Genomic DNA, 22,785 nt, shown 5'->3' on the forward strand with positions numbered 1-22,785 from the left:
AAACATGTGGCCTTCTGAATGCTGTTGGAGTCCAACTCTCATCAGACCCAGCCAATGGTGAGAGATGACGGGAATCAGAATTACAGCAATATCTGAAGGGCCAACGGTTTCTCATTCCTGCTGTTGAGAACCCTTGAATTTAAAACCCAGAGAAGACAAACAAGCTTTGCTCTCCTGTTCTAAAAGATAACAGACTCTACAGCATTATAGCATCTTTGTTTAACCTCTGAGCAACTGTCGAAATTCCTTTTGGATAAAATCTTTTGCAAATACCAAGAGGAATATTGCACACATTGTGTGCAGAACAGCGACTGTCTCCCAGCTATAGCAAGTGAAGCCCAGGGACACTTTCAATTCAGCAACCGGCATTATTTACATGCAATGGAGGGAGTTTCCTAAAAAAAAATTGCATCCTTCTAGAAGCATTACATTTTCCCAGTGCTTAACAGTTTCCACTGCATTTGCTGTCCCAGCACTCCTGAAAGGATGTGCCCATTTAATCTGTGTCACAGTTGTATTCCACCATCCATCTAAGAACCTCAGAGTAGTAATGGGGTGATTTTCATCCAAACAAGCAGCTAGCTCATTCTCGGCAAGCCCAACCACGCATATCTTCCAGGAAAAGAGTCGTAGCTCAGCAGTAGAGAACATGCTTTGCACGCAAAAAGTCCCATGTTCCACCCTCAGCACCTGCAAGTAGCGCTGGGAAAGATTCCTTTCTGAAACCTTGGGGAGCTACTGCCAGCCAGCACAGGCAGTACTGAATTAAATGGAGTGTAATGGTCTGACTCAGTACAGTGGTACCTCGGGTTACGTACGCTTCAGGTTACAGACTCTGCTAACCCAGAAATAGTGCTTCAGGTTAAGAACTTCGCTTCAGGATAAGAACATAAATCGTGCTCTGGCAGCACGGCAGCAGCAGGAGGCCCCATTAGCTAAAGTGGTGCTTCAGGTTAAGAACAGTTTCAGGTTAAGAACAGACCTCCGGAATGAATTAAGTACTTAACCCGAGGTACCACTGTATTAGGAAGAGTTTAAGGGTTGCCATATGTTCTCTTTTTCCAGGACACACCCTCCTTTTCATGGTTATGTAAAATGAGAGTCCTCATAGTGATCCATAGTTAAAAGTTGGCAAATGTGTCTCCTTTTTCGCTCTTCAAAATATGGCAACCCTATCTAATTGCTCTCAAAACATGCTGTGGTACTGGGTGGAAGCACTCAAGGCAACAAGGAGTCCCAATATCTGAAGAAAATCAGGCCTATACGCGGCTATTTGGCTGAGACGAAAGATGGGAACTACAAGAAGACCAAAAGCCAAGGCCAAGGTTTGTCCATGTGGCATCTGTGGCACAATGGCGTCCTTGAGGTCTTCCCCTGGTTGTCCACAAAGCCTTTGAGCCTTCCCCCTCACAGCCCACTTTCCCATGAGGCGGAGATGGTGGTTGCCTTTCTTTCACTTGAAAAATACATAGAGCAAAAGGAGGAAGTGGAAAGAGTGCTACTCTTTCCCACTTCCTCTTTCAGCTCTATGTACTATTCCTGGCTCAGATTAATTTTGCTGAATCTGCCTGCTACTCTTAGAAAACCTAAGTGTGTATTTGAATGCATTCTCTCTGTCTGTCTTTGCAGGTGGAGGTGATCCAGGAAGGGGAGGGGAGATACTCATTCATCCAAGCAAGTTTAAGAAGAAAAAGAAAAGAAAAAAACAGCAGCTCACATTAATAAGACAATTACCATCAACCACCTCAGTTAAAGGGACGCGGGTGGTGCTGTGGGTTAAACCACAAAGCCTAGGACTTGCCGATCAGAAGGTCGGCAGTTCGAATCCCCGTGACGGGGTGAGCTCCCGTTGCTCGGTCCCTGCTCCTGCCAACCTAGCAGTTCGAAAGCACCTCAAAGTGCAAGTAGATAAATAGGTACCACTCCGGCGGGAAGGTAAACGGTGTTTCTGTGTGCTGCTCTGGTTCGCCAGATGCAGCTTAGTCATGCTGGCCACATGACCCGGAAGCTGTACGCCGGCTCCCTCGGCCAATAAAGCGAGATGAGCACCGCAACCCCAGAGTCGGTCACAACTGGACCTAATGGTCAGGGGTCCCTTTACCTTTACCTTACCTCAGTTAAAACATGCTGTATATATATGCCACTCAAATGTCCCCAAAGATACCCAAACAAATTCCACACTTATTGCATTTGTAATAAATGCTTTCAGTGTAGCAAGGGCAGCAATGTCTTCGGATCATAATGGTGGGTGTTTCTCTGTCTAGACTCAAAGCAGAAGACTCTGGGCATCCCTAGAGGTTTCCAAAACCCACTTTTGTTGCCCTGCTGTCCATCCTCATATCACAGGAAAACAGTTCAAAATTGCATGGATATCAGAAAACGTAAAAGAATTCAGCTGGGGGACATAAACGATTAGAAAGGCATGCACTCAAATTTCCAAACGTTCACAGCTAAAAATGTTGGCGATCCCTGGCATAGGCGATATTCCTTGAACCCTGACAAAAGATCTCCACAGGCAGCGGTCCGAACAGTGACAACTCCATTGTCAAAAAACATTAATTTCCTCAGCCCGGCATCTATACAAGACAAAGCCAAATCATCTCCGCGTACAGCTTTACAAAGGAGACAAAATGTATCTGGCAGCATCAACGTCTTCCCATTACCATCGGCTCCTGGCTCCGAACAGATAACTGTGGGCTTTTGTATTTGTTCCAACCACTTGAGTTAAAAAGTGAACAGGAGTCCTGCTGCCTCAGGAAGGAATCCCATTTGCTCCGTCCGTCTCCAAAAGCCAAGTGGGAGGGCTTGCCTCTCAGACTGAGGCCGACAGGCCCTGCCAGATCCGCATAGGCAACTTTTAATTAAGATGATATATAGTCTCTAGAGACAAAACAGGGAGGAATCTGCAGAGATATAGAAAACTGAAAGGCAGCCAATGCCTTTGTAGTTCAGAACCGAGGCCAAATGAGCTGTGAGGCTCTGCTGGAGCCAGTGAAGCGGGTTACCAGGCTGAGGGTGCGGGGGTGGAGAGAAAGAAAGACAGGGAGCACTTGAAAAACACAGAAATGTTAGCTGACACCCTACCGAGGCAAGGTGCCATCTGAGCACTCTGTTTATTGAGAACACTGCGGATGCTTTGGTTTATTTTGTACCTCAACATTAGCAGTGTCTGGCAAAATCTCGAGCGCTGGTGTGAAGCACCTAATGCACTTGCGTCCCTTATTAAATGATTGGTGCACAATAAAAGGAAGAGATTCCAGCCCCCTGCCCACCTGCTGGAAATGCTGTGGAGAGGGGCGCACACATACCTGCGCATGTAAGTGCATGACTGCATGTAACTGCGTGAGGGAGGGCTGTGTGTCTGTCTGTCTGTCGGGTGAGTGTTCATGTGCTCTGTGTGTGTATGTGTGTGTGTGTGTTGCATGTGTGCTGAGGGTATACGTGTGCGTGTGTGCCTTCAGAAACACTGACCACACCTACCACTGCCCTCAGGACACACACAAAAGAAAGGTTAGCTACCCCTGCAATAAAGTTTGCTTCGGAGAGGGCATTTTCACTGCAGGAATCTGAGGGAGCAGGCAGTGGAGAAAGAGCAAGTATATTGTCCCAGACCACAATTGCACAAGTATCCTTTTGGCCATGGAATGGGTACACCCCAGTGCTAGAAAATGAGGGGCCAGAACTCTTCGCCAAGAGTTCCAGTGAGTTCCAGTTAAATAAAAACACCCTCGTTTGGCAGCTTCTGTACCGTTTTAACATGACGTAGTATATACTGTGTGAATATATTCATTGATAGTTACAGGTCTACTTCTGTGTGAATTCTGCAATGAAGAGGGCACTCAGGACAGGAATTTGTCCCAGCGTTGGATAGGGTTCCAGAAAGAACCTACATAAACAGTTCTCAGAACCTATAATGCCTGTGGGTTGATGTGGGCAATAATAAGAAATCTGACGCACTATATAACAACAGCAATTTCCCCTCTTTCCGTTTTATCCTCACGACAACCCTGTGAGGTAGGTTACCCATTGAGCTTCATAGCTGAGTGGGCAATTGAACCCTGATCTCTTAGCTCCAGCACTCTAATGACTATACCACACAGGAATATTCATTTAGCCAGTGTTACCACCCAAGCATCTTTCCCTGTTATTTGCTTAAAGTGATTCCAGACAGCTTCTCCATCAAAAGCAGAGCTCAAGGCCTTTTACATGTTTAATTTTTTTTAAAAGAAAGGAGAGGTATACAAACCTTTCCCCTCCGCCATCTGGTTTTCTTCACACTCTGCCTCTTCAACATTCAACATCATAACAAAAGCAGCCCCATTTCGTTACCGAAAAAATGTTTGCTGAATTTTTCACTTAAGTTTTCCAAAACAACATCTAGTTGCGGAAATCATTTTTTTAAAAAACAACAACAAACAAACACCATACCTGATTTCTTAAGAGGCAAATGGTCTGCACAGCCCAGATTTCTGTCACGAATAGCCACCAGATCCAAATAATTGCCGGATCCGAGGAAGTTCATAATAGCATATCAAGTGTTCTCTTCCTAGCCGTTAAAACCTCTGGAAACTTTGAAATTAGATTCAATAAACAAACACTCTATGTTGTTTAATTGGTCTTTTTAAAACAAACTACTACCAGTGTGGTGTAGTGGTTAAGAGTGGTAGTCTCGTAATCTGGGGAACCGGGTTCGTGTCTCCGCTCCTCCACATGCAGCTGCTGGGTGACCTTGGGCTACTCACACTTCTCTGAAGTCTCTCAGCCCCACTCACCTCACAGAGTGTTTGTTGTGGGGGAGGAAGGGAAAGGAGATTGTTAGCCGCTTTGAGACTCCTGAAGGGGAGTGAAAGGCGGGATATCAAGTCCAAACTCCTCTTCTTCTTCTTCTTCTTCTTCTTCTTCTTCTTCTTCTTCTTCTTCTCCTTCTCCTTCTCCTTCTCCTTCTTCTTCTTCTTCTTCTTCTTCTTTCCTTGTTCCATGAAATCCCAAAATCCAGCAGCTTCAGGTCCCTCATCTACTACCAGTGTTGTCATGTCTGGCCACATCCCCTTAGTAGAAGGATGTGCAAGAAGGATGAAGGGTTATGGATTCCCCCCCCACGCCTGGGGCCACATTCCCTTCTGGGCAGCCTTCAAAGGGCCACACTCCAGTGGTGGTCAGGACCAGAGGCAAAAGTAGGAGGAGCAATAAATGTAAATTTTACCTCTCTACAGCTGGCCAATTTTTACACACTCGCTAGCTTCCATCCATCCATCCATCCGAACAAACAAACAAGGGATGTTACCAGAATTCAAGGACCCATTCTGGACTGGCAAAAATGTCTGGGGTGCCAAGCAGGGCCACCAAACGATGTGACCTTCCTCCTCCATTAGAGTGGCACAAAACAAATAATTTCCAGCATCTTGAAACAAATTATCACCCACATTGGTGATAGAAAGGTTATTGCTGACCTAGTAACTCCCACCGCTAGGGCAAACGTCATCAAGTTACATTTACGCTAGAGGCCCTTGAGAGCAGAGGGCAAGGCAAATATGATGTATCCTTAACTTCCTAATTTACAAGTGGCCAGTGAAAACCTGTGATGGAACAGACAAGAGAGGAGATGCACACGATAACCTTCAAGAAAATGGGGAAGGAGCAGGTAATTTATGTTTCGCAACACTGAACGGCATCATCTCTTATCTTAAGAAATAGGAGGGTTTTTTCTGAAGCTAAGGTTGCTTTGCACCTGTCTGGGGAAGCGGTGGGAGTGTAGCAGGTGAACTGCTTTTACTGGTTTCACACCCTAAAGTAAGTCAACTGGGAGGAAAAACCAGCCTGCTCTGGGATGTCACCTGAATTTATTTCTCTTCATTCCCCTCCGCAAGTGTAACAATATTCAGGTTTTCCAGCCTTCAGAAAGGATTAGCAAGATAATCCAATTACGAGCTTTGCATTCTGCAAAGTTCAAAGTGTTCTTTGGAGACAGAGTGAGACCTTTCTGGTTCACCTTTCTGGTTTTAAATCACCCCTTGCCAGGTGCATTTAAATGTCTCTGCCCATCCACTCTTACTGCCCCTTATAACTGAAATAGCCTTCTCATAACTCCGTCGCCATCCGTCCTCAACGTTGACATTTTGGACTACAAGTTCCATGAGCCTCAGCCGCTATGGTCAAAAGTCAGGAATGATGGGAGCTAGAGTCCCAAGGTTGGGGGAGGCCACCCGATTTTATGCTACCTCACTCACTTCCATCAAATCCCTCCTCAAAATCCCCACCTTTTTGTGAATCTCTCCTCTTGAGCTCAGCAAAGTCAAAGAAAGCATATCTACCTAAATTACAGGTGCAACTGGCAGCCCAGCTGCTTCTTTTTGTGAAGTGTTATTCCTAGAGAAGCATCAGAATGGCACCCTTTCTTCCTCTCATCTGCTGGACAGTTTGCAAACCAGATTTAAACAAATAAGCAAATGTGTATCAAGGATGGCTGGATTTCCATCCTTGAGGATGACCAAAGATTTCTGAGTCCTTCGTGCACAATGTTTGCATGGCGATTGTCATCACTGCAAACTTTCCAACAGAAACGTGTGTGTCCTGTTTCTTCTGCCACACTCAACCCTGCCCAAGTACCTGATTTTTTGTTTTTAAAAACTCCCTTCCCTAGTCCTGCTGCCGATAGGCAGCTCTCTCTACTTTCCCTTTAATCCACTTCCTCCCCTGACTACCCTTGAGAAACCAGCCTCCTCCTTTCCACTGCCTTAGAAACACTCTGGGAGTTCTTGTTCACCATGATAACATTCGACAATGGCGCAGGCTTGCTGCCGCCACCGCACATTCATATTTATGGGTTGTGAGGTTGCTAATGTATTAGAAAAGGAAAAGGCCATCTTGGCTGGATTTAGAATATGTCTCTGTTGTTCTCTTCCAGCAGGAGCTGTGAAAATGCAGATTCTCTACAGATCCCTAAACATCTAAGCAGGCTGTTGTTGTTAAGCAAACAATTATCTCTACAGAGTTTGGGGCAAAAGAGGGTATTTGCAAGGGGGAAGTGGTAGCAAGTGCCTATTTCTGGTAACATTTATAATCAGCCTTTCCTCTAAGAAACTCAAAAGCAGCAGATAGGGGCCTTCCCCAACTAACCTCTTCCTCCCAGGAAGTAGATTAGGATGAGAAAGGAAGACTGGCCCAAGGCCCTCCAGTTACGGTAACTTCACGGCCAAGGGGGGGGGGCGGTTATACCCAGATCTACCCAGTCTGTCCAACACTGTAACCACTATACAACACTACCTTCCCCTTCTCACCCTCACCCACTGTTTCCCTTCCCTTCAGCCAGCAGAAACCTGGACTCAAAATGAACCTGTAAAATGAGGAAGGTCGGTGGAGTAGTTGCAGAGGAAAATTAATGGACAGAGATAAATACTCTTAACTCTTGAAAAACAGACAGGTGCCGACTCCATAGTGTGTTTTTCGTGCCTTCATGAATTGCTAATATCAGCAAACTACGGTGCCATTTTACGAAATTCTGTAGCATTTCAAGAGCTGCCGTATGCTTATGTTTTTTAAGAGTTATAACTTTTGCATGCTGCTTTGAGAGTTTCACATATGAAGCAAGTTTTATAAAATATATTAATCCCTCCCACCCGCTTGCAGATCTCACCCCTGCTCCCCCTGCACTGTGTGTCAAAGGCAAACACGGGAAAGCAATTCTACTTTGCAAAGCAAAACTTGCAGGGGAGTAGAGAAGAACCTTATTGGAAGGCTGCCCTGCACTGTGGAATAGCCCCCCCACAAAGATGCCCAAACAGAACCCCTCCTTGCACACCTTCCAAGACATCACAGCCATCTTGTTCAGACACAGCTGCACAGCTGTTTTGCTGCCCTGTGATTTTAGAGTCTGACGTATCTCACAACTCTGCCTATCTTAATAGAAAAACAGGGCGCAAGAGACAAAGGTACAGTGGTACCTCATGTTACATACGCTTCAGGTTACAGACTCCGCTAACCCAGAAATAGTACTTCGGGTTAAGAACTTTGCTTCAGGATGAGAACAGAAATCGTGCTCCAGTGGTGTGGCGGCAGCAGGAGGCCCCATTAGCTAAAGTGGTGCTTCAGGTTAAGAACAGTTTCAGGTTAAGAACGGACCTTCAGAACAAATTAAATACTTAACCCGAGGTACCACTGTATTGCTTTTTGTGTTTTTCTCTGCCTGCCTATTCAGCGGCCTTCCCCAAATCCCAAAGGACCCCCAAACAGCATTAAGCAAAAGGAGCTCGTTTCTCTGCCTCCCTGCTTCTTGCCTCAAGTTCCTGCACTGCTTCACCTCACAGATACGAAGTAAGGGACAATGGGAGTAAACACCTGCTGCCGATTATATGCCTCTGAGAGCTCACAATGAAGTCAATTTCACAGTGCACTTCTTGCACACTGCCACATTAACTCCATTGTGACACACGTGCGCGGGGACATTTGGGAGCTCGACATGTGCAAGGGCGATACAATCTGCATGGTTCTAAGCAGCCATTGTACAGGATGGATGGAGCGGAACGGGCAATTGGTCTGGAAAGAATGCCTGGTCTCTAAAAGCTAGGGATTTCCACTGTCTGCAGTCTGGGAGAGAGAATGTTCTCTTTTCAACCCTCAGCTGTTGAGAAGCTTATTACTTTTAGTTCTGAAAAAGGGATCTTCAGCTGTTGCATTTCCCCTACTCAACCTGCCAAGGCTGCTCAGCTGCTACAAGGCACAGGAGCCCTGCCAGGATAATAATAATAATAATAATAATAATAATAATAATAATAATAATAATAAAATGAAGGAGCTTGCAACCCACAAGCGCCATTGAAATACAGTGGTACCTCGGGTTATGAACTTAATCCGTTCCGGAGGTCCGTTCTTAAACCAAAGCATTCTTAAACCAAGGTGCGCACATTCCCTAATGAGGCCTCCCACCGCTGGTGTTTGGCTTCCGTTCATCTTCCAAGGCAAAGTTCGCTAACCGGAGCACTTACTTCTGGTTTTGCAGAGTTTGTTGTCCGAAGCGTTCGTTAACAGGGCTGTTTGTAGACTGAGGTACCACTGCATTTTATATACAGTGGTACCTCGGGTTACATATGCTTCAGGTTACATACGCTTCAGGTTACAGACTCCGCTAACCCAGAAATATTACCTCGGGTTAAGAACTTTGCTTCAGGATGAGAACAGAAATCATGCTCTGGCAGCGTAGCAGCAGCAGGAGGCCCCATTAGCTAAAGTGGTGCTTCAGGTTAAGAACAGTTTCAGGTTAAGAACAGACCTCCAGAACAAATTAAGTTCTTAACCCGAGGTACCACTGTATCGCTAAGCCTGGTTGCAAGCCATTGGTTGTATCCAACGTTGACCATAAAGGTAAACGGTAAAGGTAAAGAACCCCTGGATGGTTAAGTCCAGTCAAACTTGACTATGGGGTACGGCACTCATCTCACTTCAGGACGAGGGAGCCACCATTTATCCACAGACAGCTTTCCAGATCATGTGGCCAGCATGACTAAACCTCTTTTGGCATGATGGGATACCAGGACGAGTGCCAGAGTGCACGGAAACGCCATTTACTTTCCTTCCACAGCGGTACCAATTTATCTACTTGCACTAGCATGCTTTCAAACTGCTAGGTTGGCAGGAGCTGGGACAGAGCAATGGAAGCTAACCCCATTGCGTGGATTAGAACTGCCGACCTTGCAATCGGGAAACCCAAGAGGCTCAGTGGTTTAGACCACAGCCCCACCCGCATCCCCGCCACCCACTTGTACATAAAGGAGCTATCTATGACAAGAAGCTGCAGGAGATGGAATAAGGAAAATGCTTCTTTGAAACATATGTTTATGCTGTGTCTGATGCTTACAAATTTTCAGAGTATTAAGATGTATAAATACTACTGTGGGGGGGGGGGAATTAAAATTGTCAGATGATAATATTATCCTAAATCACATACCAAATATATGTGGTTTCACAGTGGGTCAACTTAAAAAAACTCGTCATGCCCTTACTTCTGCTAAAAGACTGATATTGAGTCACTGAAAAGACAAAACCATGCCCCACTTGGAATGATGGATAGAAGATATGACTACTCTTCCAACATGCGAACAGATTGCTTTTCGATGTAGTTTGTGTATGGAAAATTCTAATGTTATTTGGATGCATTTATAAAAAGCGCAATGGCTTAGTAATTTTATACTTGGTAGAATAATATTTGACATTATTTTTATACGTGCTGGAAGCCGCCCAGAGCGCCTGGGGAAACACAGCCAGACGGGCGGCATATAAATATTATTACTATTAAAGAATAACCGTACTACTTATATACCTGTATATTGTACTGTATCACAGTTTCAAGCACTTTTTCTGTGTGCATTTCAGTGCAAAGCTCCCTAATCTGCACTACCTCAAAAAAATATGCAGACAAAAAACGCAGCTTGCCTACCAAAAATGTGTATAAGAACGCCATATATGACAGGAAAGTGTGCCTAAGAAGTGCATATAGTGGTGAAAATAGCACAGGAAAATACAATATATTGGGGGGAGAATCTTGCAAAAATGGTATATCCAGAGAAATTCGCTGGTGAATTTTTGTGACAATTTAAAAGAAGAAATATCTGAACTGGTGCAGAATTGTGGAGAACTGAACCAAAGTCTAGGGGAAATGATAGATGCAGATCATGCTGGATTATGCACCCAATCTGCCCATTTTAAATGTGATAGCTTGAACACTTTCTCTATTTTCTCTGTGTTGAGAATTACATCACAAACTTGGGTCTGTTTAGGAAGCACTCTCTTTTCCTAAATGGACCCTCATTTACCCAGTTTAAAACATGCTTCTTTCATCACATCTGCATATCTCCTTATTTCATGCCCGTCCTACACACCTTACTCTCTTTGAACAGAAATGAGTGGCAGGCTGATCTCATAATTTGCCGCTTATAGAGTTCTTAGGCAGCTCATCCCAAAATTACAGAACAAAATATGAAAACAAGTCTGCTCTGTAACATGGAACTGGTTTGGATCAAAGCAAAGAAAGAAGCACACCAAGGGGAAGTGTTTCCCTCCCCTGCAGATCCCAAAATAGCACTAAACCCAAGCAAGCTGTTTGGGGTTTAAACAGCAGGTGTGCAGCCCTGTTTATCTGAAAAGCTTCATGTCCAAGGAAGCCAATCAGTGGCTGCAAAGCTTAACTGAAGAGGGGGGTGGGGAGGGAAGCAGAGGAGAGAGAGCAAGATTGCAAAGGCAGCTTTAAATACCACTGAGATGAGTGCAGAGGGGAAAACCTAGTGCCAAGCGTGACAGCAGCAAGAGCCCCAGGGTGTCTCCTCAGTGAGGAAGTGAAAGCAAAGAGATTTCGGGACAGAGCAGTAGGGCAAGACTCACAGTGGAGTCCAGAGGGAGATCCTTGGATAGATTCAACAGCCCAAAAGGTCAACAACCAAAACCAAAGCATGGCAGTGTATTTTCAACACCATTTGTTGTGCTTATTAATGCGAGTGGGTGGCACTGTGGTCTAAGCCACTGAGTCTCTTGGTCTAGCCAATCAGAAGGTTGGCGGTTCGAATCCCTATGACAGGGTGAACTTCTGTTGCTCAGTCCCAGCTCCTGCCAACCTAGCAGTTCGAAAGCACACCAGTGCTAGTAGATAAACAAGTGGGAAGGTAAACGGCATTTCTGTGAGCTCTGGTTTCCCTCACGGTGTTCCGTTGTGCCAGAAGTGGTTTAGTCATGCTGGCCACACAACCCGGAAAGCTGTCTGTGGACAAACACCGGTCCCTCAGCCTGAAAACGAGATGAGCACAGCAACCCCATAGTCACCTTTGACTGGACTTAACCGTCCAGGGGTCCTTTACCTCTTGTGCTTATTATCGGCCTTGCGAAACAGATTCACGGAAAGGATGTTAGCCTTCTTCCTTTTCACAAGCATAACACCTATGTTTTCATCCACTCATATTCCTCCAAAGAGCTCAGAGTGACATGTGTTGAGCACCCAACTTTACACACCTACACACACACACACACACACACACACACACACACACACACACATATTTTTTGCCTCCTCAGCACCCTGTGAACTAGGTTAGGCTGAGAAATGGTAATCCGCTCACAGCCAAACAGTAAGCTTTGTGCATGAATCGTAACTTGAACCCTGGCCTCCGTGGCCCAAATCCAGCACCAATGACCTGGGTTTTCTGGAAAACAATTCCTAAGAAAATTAGGATAACTTGTGCAGGGAAATTTCCAATTTGGCATGTTTCACTTACATTTCGTAACCAAAGCTAAAAACTTTGAAAACTGCCAAGTGTGCCAGCTGTTGTCTTCACCGCTGGCATCCATTCATTGTTACTAATAGATTATGAAACAGAAATTTTACATCGGAAAAAATAAAGCTCCGCCCAGCACTCCAACAGCTACATTGGCTTTCTTCCAAAAGACAAAAGCTTCTCTTCCCTGGCAGCCCAGATGTGATTCTATCTAACACTTCACAGGCAAACAAGCAGTGGCTATGTCCAACCAGGGACAGCAAAGCTATTACGAGATATGGAAAATAGTCTTACCAACACACAACAAGCCCTTATGAACACAGGAGGAACAGTCACCTCTGAATGTAATAAATGCCCATTTAATTGCATGTATCAAGGACAACACTAACCAAAGATCTTGGGCAGCCTTTCCCAACTCAATGTCCTCCAGATGTTTCAGCTGACCATGAGAACTTCCATGCACAGCGCTATGCAGATCAGCTGGTCTTCAGGGTTGCAGAGAGCAGCGCAAGGCATCAATGAACAGCTGATGGTTGGGGCTTCTATGCAAAGACCATGCAAGACCTGACAACCCGCCCATCAAACCTTGCCTGTGGGACGGTGGGGGAAATAAGGCTCTACCCTGGCAAACAGATCAAGTTTCTCACCCTTGTTTTAGAGTGGAACTTTCAAAATTTCTCAGCTAGGACTTCTGAATGGTATCTTGCCTACTTTTTCGCAGATTTGAACAAATAGCTCAGTTGGTTAGACCGTGGTGCTGAAAACGCCAATGTTGCAGGTTTGATCCCCATAAGGACATAGCCCTGCACTGCAGGGGGTTGGACTAGATGATTTGAATTATCTCTTCCCACCAAAGATCTGTCTTGCACTGCTATGTTTCTGATAAATTATTAGCAGAGACTATTGCTTAGATTTGTCTTTTTGGCTGCAAAATCACAAAAGGAAATCTCCCCCCAATTAAACATCCTGTTCTCATACATTAATTACAATTTCTAATCTGGTTGTGTCTGACTTTTCATCCCCCAACTCGCTCTTAACTTTCATATTTTATGATATACTATTGTTTATCTAATTTTAGGCAAGCTTTTTATATTCCTGATATTTTATATCATTTATATACTGCAACCTACTTTCAGGTATTTTGCATGTTGCGATATTTCACTTGTACAGCTGCTGGTTTTAGGGGTGTGGTTTTTTACATCTTTGACTGCGTAATAAAGAATCTGTATCTGACTGGAACTCCCATCAGTTCCTGTTCAGTGTGGCCAAGTTGGTTGGAGCTGACAGGAGTTGCAGTCCAAAAACAACTGCAGGGTGTTCTCGACCAACATTTGCTTCCTAACTTTGCACCAGCCACAATCAGCGATGATGACACTGGAGGAGAGAAACTGGGATGTATCTAATGCCAGAGTAGACCTACTAAAAGTAATAGATGGGTGCATTAATTTCAATGGGTCTGTTCTGAGTAGAAGTTAGTTGGATAAGGCCCTTTATTCGCCATTCATGGGATTCCCTTTCTACGCCTGGACAAATCACTGTCTATTTACATACTGTTTTCCACAGCAAGGAGAGAAGGGTGCCTGATGATGCCACAGAAAGGGCTGTTTGTCTTGTCACTTCTGGCCAGCCCACAGCCAGGCCATGAGAGACAGCTCTGAGTTGCATCTGTTTATTTATATCCCTTTAATATCCTCCCCTCCATGGTCACTTGCCAGCAGATGACTTGGACTCTGCTAATGCACAGCTCTTCTTGGGCTGTGGGCAGTCAAAGTCAACATCCGAGGTGCAAGTTCCGTTTAAGTCAAGTCAGCCCACTGGCCCATCAAGCTCAGCGTTGTCTACACTGACTGGCAGAGGCCTTTCCAAGCCCTATCTGGATCTTCTCCAAGTCCCCCACCTAAACAGATAAGGTAAAGGTAAAGGTAAAGGGACCCCTGACCATTAGGTCCAGTTGCGGCGCTTGTCTCTTTATTGGCCGAGGGAGCCGGCGTACAGCTTCCGGGTCATGCGGCCAGCAGGACTAAGCCGCTTCTGGCGAACCAGAGCAGCGCACAGAAACGCCGTTTACCTTCCCGCCGGAGCGGTGCCTATTTATCTACTTGCACTTTGATGTGCTTTCGAACTGCTAGGTTGGCAGGAGCAGGGACCGAGCAACGGGAACTCACCACATCATGGGGATTCGAACCGCCGACCTTCTGATCGGCAAGACCTAGGCTCTGTGGTTTAACCCACAACGTCACCCACGTCCCACAACAGATAAGGTACATACAAGCAGAAGAATGCTGCTGGATCAGGTCAGGGGCATCCACTCCAGCATCTTCTTCTCCCAGTGGCCAGTCAGATGTTCCTGGGCAGTCTACAAGCAGGACATGAGCACAACAGCAATCTCCCCATTTGAATTCCCAGAAACTGGTATTCCAAGGTTTCCCAAACTTGGGTCTCCAGCTGTTTTTGGCCTACAACTCCCATCATCCCTGACCACTGGTCCTGATAGCTAGGGATGATGGGAGGTGTAATCCAAAAACAGCTGGAGACCCATGTTTGGGAAACCTTGTGGTATTCAGAGACGTACAACAGGAAGTAATCACAGCCAGTAGCTACTGATGGCTCTTACATTCCATTAATTTGTCATATGGGTACTACAGAGAGGGCCTTTTCAGTATAGGCAACTTGATTATGGGGTGCACCGAGGCTCAAATGGCACTTACATTAAGAGCCTTTCAACGCCAGGTAGAGAGACCTTTTCATTTCCCCAGGCATTTAGAATGTCATTTTGCCTTTGCAAAAAGATTACTGGGTTTAAAATGCTGTCTGTGCTGGTTTTTTAGGCACGAAATTGAATTGATTGGCTTATTTAATGTTCTAATTGTATACTGCTTGAGTTCCGTCTCACCCACCCAGAGGCCCTTGCTGACCGAGAGATTAACTAATTTTCTAAATAGATACATGAATGTCTATTACTGAACCTGGGGTGGTTTGAATGCATGTGGCCTTCAGCTGAGCTATGGCCCCACCCCAGTGCTAAACAAACATATCCACACCCATCATTTTTTGTGTGCACATGTGTATATCCACAAGGAAGAAACATTATGTGTTTGACTAGGCCAGGAAGGGTCCCAATGACCTCTCCACACGCATTTATTTCAGAAGTGAATTAATTCTTTGGGTTTTATTTATTCATTTGACATATGTTTGCCTTTCTTCTCAGGAGCACGAGGTGTGATGTACCTGGTCCTCCCCCTCCCAGACCGAGTGTCCCAGTCCTAACTGCCCTTTTCCACACCTCACACCCATGATGTTTCCGTTGACACCTGGAAGTCTCACTCTCTCCACCTGGCCCTGGCGGCCTCCACCAAAGAGCCCCAAACCTTCTGGCTCTCTTAAAAAGAATCTTCAGCTACTGTGAGGGTTGGCTTTCAGGTGTGTGGTGCGTAAACCACACAAAAAGGTCGTAACGCTGAAACAATTTAAAGAGTTTACTGGAAAAGTATTATCACGGCAGCGAGGGGGGCAGAGTTTTAACATCTGAATAAGTTATACCCAAAACGAAAGAGCAAAAGGGTAAGAAAATAAGAAGGTTAACAGCATACAGCTATTCCTACCTAGACTGCAACTTATTCAAGTTCTTCCCAGCGACATCTTAGTGTCAGAGTTCTCATGGTTCCCAGACATTCAGCTTCTCTTCGGCATTCCTTCTGCCGAGCTCTTTCTGCAAAACTGAAAAAAGCATCAAAGCTAAAACCTTTTTCCCCTTCCTCAGACACTGCAGTGCCAACGAACTGACCTTTAGATTTTCACACATACGAAAAAGCAATTAACCCCATATTATCAAAACCCAAAATTATCAAACTCTGTTCCTTCACACCCCTTGTATACCTGTCCATGCACTGGAGTCATCTCCTTGTGGTGCAAAATGAACTGGAGATTTATTCCACGGCAGCTCAGACTACTGTCACCTGCCTTGTGGAACTCTCTGCTCAGGGAACTCTTGGAATGTTGCTCTATGAGAGGAATAGGGGTCTCCTAATAAGTCTCAGCGCCCTTAACAAATTATAATTCCAAGGATTCTTTGGGGAAAGCAAAGCCTCTTTAAAGCTGTATCACCCTGCTTTAAATTTATGCTGTAGATGGGGCCTTAGGCAGGCCCCAGCATTGTACACATTTTATTGAAAGCTTTTTTAAAAATAAAAATCTGAGGTTTTCCCAGAAAGATGAGTTTACTCATGGGCAGTATCCGATTTTAATTTTTTGAAAAAAAGAATATGTGTGTGTGTGCGCGTGTGTGCGCGTGCCCGCTCTGAACCTCTATTTATATTTTATTGTTTAGTGGTTTATAAATATTCCTAATAAAACAACAAAGCAGGCCTGTGAGGTAAAAGTGACACTTAACTCAAGATCATGGATGAATGGAGATTTAAGCAGCTTTTCCTCAGGCCTTGTTCTTTCTGATTGATTGATTGATTGATTGATTGATTGCATTTATATCACACCTTTTTTTCTAAGGCTCTCAAGGTAGCATATATATTGTTCTCCCCCTCATCAATTCTCCCAACAACAACCGCTATGAGGTAGGTTATGCTGAGAGGCAGTGGCTGGCCAAAGTTCATCCACTGAGCTTCATGGCCAAGCGGAGATTTGAACCCTGGTCTCTCAGGCCTTAGTCAAGGTCTCTTACCACTACACCGCACCTTCCTATCTCTCACTCAATCCACTCAGCAAGGGCCGAGGAACCTTTCTTTGTTTAAGGACCACATGCCTTCACAGGCCATCTTCTGAGGACCACATGCTAGTAGTGAAAGTGTCCGTAGGCCAGAAGCAAAAGTAGGAAGAGAAACAGATGCAACTCTTGACCTTTTGTAAACTTGGCTATATTCCAGTCACACAAAAGCCAAAGGCTTCTGTATCCGTCTCTCCATCCTACCAAGCAAGAGGCAATATCAAAGTTCAAGGACACATCTAGGTGTGGCAGAAGCACTCAAGGAGGCCATGGAGGAAGGGCTGGGGAGAAGAGTAGTCTGGGGGGAGTCCTGAGGGCCAGGCAGAAGGCTTGGAGGGCCTGAGGTTCTCCATCCCTTCACTAAACTTAGGTCTGTGTGCCACTAGCTCTGCTGCCTTTTGAAGTTGTTGCCCCTCATCCTCCCTCCACAAAAAAACCTCCACTATGTCCATGGGGTAGGTGCCTCACCTTGCCTCATGGCTACCTCCAACAAGAGTTATCATGGCTAGGTGTCTCTGGTAAGCAAGTTATGCCCACTAGGCAACAAAGCTCAAAATTATTATTATTATTATTATTATTATTATTATTATTATTATTATTTAATAGTTTCAAGAGTTGAGCCTGGGAAAGCTCAAACCACACAAACACCCAGCCAGTTTTTCCGATGTGCATACTGAATCTAACACCACCAGCTCTGTTCAGAAACATCCCAAGTGATAACCACAGAACACTTTGCCTGCTGTGGTGACACACACCTGTGGCTTCAGCACTAGCAGGAAAGCTATGATGCATCCTTGCACCGGCCATTCAGGAAGAAGCATCTGTTTATGGGGCAACCTTGGTTTCTGGCTATTTGCTCGAATAAAGGGAAACCGCCTTGCGCTTTGCCGCAGCATCTGTCACCGCAGTTTCTGAACCCTGCCAGCCCCTCGCTTGCTGCTACAGCGATTACTGTGCTGCCACCCCAGTAAAAGATGCCGCAGCTATTCTCCTCCCACGGTCTCCAGTCCATTTGGCAAAGTGGCCGTTGAACTTCCTTAGGTAGCTTTGAATGCAGGTCGGCATTTTTCTCTCTCTCCGCGCCTCCCTCCCTCCACTCCATTCTGCCTGCCCTGTAAGATTAGAAAGCGCAATCTGCAGAAAATGCACTCGTGTGCTCATGCGGCTGGTGCAAAGTCTTTGACATGATTCCGTGGCCTATATTTAATGCTATCTGCTGCTTTTCAAAGGCGTGGGATTAGCTGGCGGGCCAATAAGCACTACTATAATGACGTTATAAGCCTAGGGGTTGAGAGTCTATGGAAAACTATAGCCTTGATGTCATTGTTTTTACAGTTTCCCCTGATGCCTTACACACACACACACACACACAACACCACAGAGAGGGTTATTCTCCTCCTTGCTGATCCTGTTGCAAGCGGGGTTAGATTAGGACATCATGAGCGCTGACGAAGGAGAAAGACAGTCAGTCAAGAGTGACTCTACGGGAAGCCACTTCAGATCTCTGCATGCTGGTGAAAAGGACGATAAGAGTACACCTAATAAATTCCCAAGTACACGGAAGATTCTGTCAACTTTCACTTACACTTTATTATATTGGCACTTACAGTCCACCCTTCCACCAAACGTTCCCAAGGCAGGTTACAAAAATGTCAGGGTTAGAAACAATTTGCATTAAAATAATAAAATAAAACCGCAGAACCACCAAGGACAACAGAGCAGAACAGCAGCAAACAACAAGGAGAAACAAGCAGAGCTATACAGTGGACCCTCCAGATACGAATTTAATTCATTCTGGGGGTCCGTCCACAACCCAAAAAGTCTGTAGGCAGAGGCGCCGCTTCTGCGCACGCATGCAGCGTGATTGAGCGCTTCTGCGCATGCGATGAAACCTGGAAGTATACACTTCCGGGTTTGCTGCATTCATAAACCGAAAGTTACATATCCAGAGTGATACATAACTCCACAACGCATATCCAGTATCTTGGTGCAAGGTGCAACTAAGAATCTGAAATGTTTGTCACCAATACATTTTGTTCTGTTTTCATTAACAGATTAAGGAACTACATGTATGATAGTTAGGAACTATGTTGTCTTTGATATTAATCTACTAATCTAACACATTTTTGTGAACTAATACAAAAGCCCTTCCAAAAAAAAAAAAGTTGAGCAGAGTGATTGATGACTACAGCCAGTGGAGGCTAGGTCATTAGGGCAAATGAAGTCTTGCCCCACCCACCTCAGTGTGCCCCCACCTGCCGGCCTTATTTACAACCAGTCTAGGAGGTGGCACAACCTGTTAGCTTCCTCCTCTTTAGTCTTGCCTTTGTGGAACTATGCAGGGACAGAAAATGACAATTATTTGGCTCTGCCTGTCAATGGCTCAGGCTCTGCCTAGTGTTTGGGCTCCCAGCAGCATTCTGCTCCACCAGTCTAAATGGGCTCTGGCCACCACGGGCTACAGTTTTCGCTGGTTATCAGCTTTGTAGAAATGCAGGGGACAAAAGGACTGGTCTACTGCCTTCCATCATGTTCAACCCCAGCATCTTGAGTTAAAATGGTCCATGTGTATGTCTAGAGACAATGGAGGAAACAAACCCTATTAGTTGTACTGCTGAATAAGTTTTTAATGGTTACTGTATTTGTATTTGTTTAAAAACCAATACAAAAAAAATTAAGTAATGAGAAAGATATCTGGCTAAGACCACTGACATTTCAGGTTATATACACATACCCTCCAATATTTCTCCAATGAAAATAGGGACGTGCTATTCCATCCATTTATGCATGTATGTATGTATTATCTTGCACATCTGACTGGGTTGCTGCAGCCACCTTGGGCAGCTTCTAACATACTGAAAAACATAATAAAATATTAAACATTAAAAACTTCCCTATACAGATGCCTTCTAAAAGCTTGCATAGTTACTTATCTCCTTGGCTCAGGGATGCATAACTCCATCCCTTCCAACATTTCTCCAATGAAAATAGGGATGTCCCAAGGAAAAATGGGACGTTCCGGGATCAAATCAGAAACTGGGATGGCTTCTGTAAATCCAGGACTGACCCTGGAAAATAGGGCCACTTGGAGAGTCTGTATACATGACTGGACAAATTGTTTTATGAAGTATTAGGCAGCTGCTGAGAGCCAATGTTGTCTTGGATGTGTCTGGATAAGTGCTGAGAAAAAAAGGAATACTCACACAAGCACACGCCTCAAGACAAGCACGACCAGCACGCTGGTTTATCTGAGCCACCTGCCCAGCCCAAAAAGATCTGATCAATTCGCACAACAAAACCAGTGGACCGTAATATTTTGAGGATGCCTTCAAAGGGAGCGGCTGTGCAAGAACAACGTCCAAATGAAAGCTACAGATGTTAATAATTATGGTGCAATAGCCTCACCCATAGAGAGAGCAGAATACCAATATGATGAGCTCAAGTTAAAAATGACAGCTTTAGAGGGGAAAGGGAAGAAATGCTTTTTTAAAAATACCAAAAAATAAAATAAAACAATGTAAAAAAGAAAAACTCCTTCCCGCATAAAAACAACCATTTCAGAGTACAATTCACAATAATTTTTCATGCCTTTGTAAGACTCCAGCAAAAGGAAAACTTCTTGCAAAACATTGCAAGCGGGGCCAGAGGAGATACAGTTTCCTTTTGCTTTAGAGCCAAATATTATTTTTTATAAAATGTGCTTTTATTTTTGTTTCCCTATTTACAAATCCTTAGGAATTAGCATGCAGAGAATCCAGCACTAGACAATGGACTTCCTCAGTCAGTACACATGAGATTCTTAATCTCAGGGACACGGGTTCAAGTCCCGCACTGGGCAAAAGACTGCTGAACTGCAGGGGTTGGACTAGATGACCACTGTGGTCCCTTCCAACTCTACAATTCTGCATGAATGATATTCCCAGTAAGTCCTTGAATATTTCCAGGACTGGGGTCAATTTTAATCAGGAAGCAGGAAAGAAGAAGGGACAAAATAAAAGCAATTGAGCTTCTCTAGCCAAATAATATCGAAATGGATTTAGCAGGATCTCTCTCACCACTAAGGGAAAGCAGCAGCCTGTGAACAGCTGAGTTTGCATATTCTCCCTCCCCATGCAGGGTGGGCAGGGCATTTATTTTTTATATTCATTTAATTTAAACTGTATTTATTTAGTGCATTTGGTACGCTAGTGCATTTGGTACGTTAAGGAGCTCAGAATGATGTGTCAAGCTCTCCTTCCGCATCTCAGCCATGCCTAATTCACAAAGGAATTCTTTTCGCCTCACAATAACCCTGAAAGTTAGGTTAGGCCCCAGCTGCACTATGCATTTAAAGCCGTTATCATACCACTTTAAACAAACATGGCTTCCCTCAAGGAATCTTGGGAACTATAGTTTCTGAATGGTGTTGGGAGTTCTTAGGAGATCTCGGTTCCCCTCACAGAGCAACAATTCCCAGAGTTCCCTGGGAAGAGGGATTGAATGGTAAGCCACTCTGGGATGGGAACAGGGCGTCTCCTAACAACTCTTGGCACCCTTTACAAACTGAAGCTTGCTGGAAGGGATCTGTAGGTCCCTTCACACATATGTGGTGGGACTATCTCAAAGTTGCCCAGTTCTGGGATGAGATGTTCTGGGGAACAAAACCATTGGGGAAACCTGTAAAGAAAGAAAAAAACCCAAAAGGCATTGTTGAGTACATTCAGTGGAGACAGCCAAGAGTTGTTTTATACAAACATTTAATTGGCTACTTAAAAATGGGAAAGAAGCAAAGAGTTCAAATGTACGAAAGTGATATCATGCCATTTGAGACATAGCACTTTCTGATAAGCTGACAAAAACGTTTTGCAACTAAAAGGCAATAATAATAATAATAATAAATACGTTTATGGCAGGTGGCCATTCATCCAGCACACAACAACGATTCCACAGGACAAATTGTACCTGGCACATTCCATGCCATATGGTTCTGCTAACATTTTCCTTCATGTTCATATTAGCAACTTTCGGCCTCTTTCCACTTCAGGGCTTGTCTGAACTTTACTGTTTGCATCTGAACTATGCCTCTATGTTGAGGAAAGGGGGAGGGGGGTGTTCAGTTCATTGTCATCATCCATCCCCATATATACCATATTTTTCGCCCTATAGGACACACTTTTTCCCCTCCAAAAATGAAGGGGAAATGTGTGTGTGCGTCCTATGGGGTGAATGCAGCGCGCCATCCCGCTGTCCCCAGACCTGGTTTGGAGGCTGGCGGCGGGGAGAAGCCCGCTTCTCCCCGCCGCCAGCCCCACAAGCTTGGGGGACAGCGCAGAGGTGCAGCACGCCATCCCGCTGTCCACCGACCTGGTTTGGAGGCTGGCGGCAGGGAGAAGCGTGCTTCTCCCCACCGCCAGCCCTGCAAGCTCGGGGGACAGCTGGGAAGCGCAGCACGCTCCCACGGCTTGCGGAGAGCTGCCTGTTCTGGGGGCTGGGGTCGGGGGGAAGCTCCGGCTTCCCCCGCCCCGGCCCCGCGCCTGGGGGGGGGGATAAAAAAATTTCCCTTTCTTCCCCCCCCAAAAAAAATTAGGTGCGTCCTATAGGGTGAAAAATACGGTATATATATATATAGAGAGAGAGAGAGAGAGAGAGAGAGAGGTTCATAGTTGAAGGAATGATCTGAACCTGGGTTTCCCAGGACTTACTTTGACACTCTAACCACTACACCACACCACCAAGCACTCACCCTAGCATCTCATGCAATGCTTTCTTTTCGGAGGGACTGCAGCTGCAGAGCACTCTATGCTTAACAGCTCTGCAGAGCTGAAGGTGCTGGGT

General features: G+C 45.1%; 1 protein-coding gene across 10 annotated transcripts in view; it reads right to left on the reverse strand.

Annotated features, from left to right (window-relative positions):
• Positions 1-22,785, reverse strand: part of ST3GAL4 (ST3 beta-galactoside alpha-2,3-sialyltransferase 4) — a 174,796-nt gene that overhangs the window by 115,609 nt on the left and 36,402 nt on the right. For 7 of the 10 annotated variants that reach the window (XM_083588946.1, XM_083588957.1, XM_083588949.1 and 4 more), the window contains exon 2: positions 15,857-15,971. The exons of the other annotated variants lie outside the window; for them this stretch is intronic. The gene's annotated coding sequence lies outside the window, so the exon portion shown is untranslated. The remainder of the gene's footprint in view (positions 1-15,856; positions 15,972-22,785) is intronic. 10 annotated transcript variants of the gene reach the window in all.

This window comes from Podarcis filfolensis, assembly GCF_964270895.1.
Source record: "Podarcis filfolensis genome assembly, chromosome: 15".
Taxonomy (NCBI): Eukaryota; Metazoa; Chordata; class Lepidosauria; order Squamata; family Lacertidae; genus Podarcis; species Podarcis filfolensis.